The sequence below is a fragment of the Melozone crissalis genome, unplaced genomic scaffold (assembly GCF_028551555.1).
Source record: "Melozone crissalis strain CALT ecotype California unplaced genomic scaffold, PUWL_Pcris_2 ptg000003l_1, whole genome shotgun sequence".
Lineage (NCBI taxonomy): Eukaryota > Metazoa > Chordata > Aves > Passeriformes > Passerellidae > Melozone > Melozone crissalis.
In genome coordinates this window covers 1,755,436-1,756,142 of record NW_026535781.1, presented here as the reverse complement: position 1 = coordinate 1,756,142, position 707 = coordinate 1,755,436, and the positions used below count along the sequence as shown (strand labels likewise).

Below are 707 nucleotides of genomic sequence, written 5' to 3'. Positions count from 1 at the left end.
CTGGAGCCACATGGGTGAGGTGTGACCGTGAGCCAGCCTGGGAAAATGGGCAAAAATGTTTTGCTGTCTAAAAGGCCTCTGCTGGTTCCTGTGCTAGCCTCAGGTCCTCAGGGTGGAAATAACGTGGTTTATCCAGAAATAAGTTTAGCTTATCTATTCCTCTTGCTGGATGAAGCCTTGATGAGAGTAGGTGTCATCAGAAAAGTGCCTCCACGTTTTTTCTGCCCTGTTAACCCCCCAGTTTTGGGGTTTTTGTCTCCCAGCAGTAGTCAGCTGCCCGTGGCTGCTCAGTGCCTGTGCCAGTGTTATGCTGCTGGGAGAGAAAGGTGCTGCTGAGCTTTCCTGGCACCAGTGAGGCCGTCCTTGTGCTCAGTGGTGCCAGGTTTTGGCAGCACTCTGCATGCCTGAGAGTGGAGTAACTCCTGCCCGTGGAGACAGGTGACTAGACTGTATGTGTTCATGCAGCAACAGGCAGCTTTATTGAGATCTAACTTCCTTATATAGATAAGAAGGCCCATGAAGGTAATCCTCATTGGCTGAGCCAGTTACTACTCAGCTAACCAGCCAATAGCAGCCTGAGTCTCCAATGGCCTGGGTCTGCTCTTACTGGTTGAATTACATAAGCAAGGTAATTATATAATAAATCACTTATGAAGTTGGAATTATTTATACTGTGTGGCCTACAGGCCAGATGTAGAGCATCACAG

At 48.7% G+C, this 707-nt stretch overlaps 1 non-coding gene across 1 annotated transcript; it reads left to right on the top strand.

Annotated features, from left to right (window-relative positions):
* Positions 1 to 258: 258 nt before the first annotated feature.
* Positions 259 to 462, top strand: LOC128933580 (small nucleolar RNA SNORA74). Its single transcript, XR_008482799.1, has one exon. It is a non-coding gene; the product is annotated as a small nucleolar RNA SNORA74 (small nucleolar RNA).
* Positions 463 to 707: the final 245 nt, after the last annotated feature.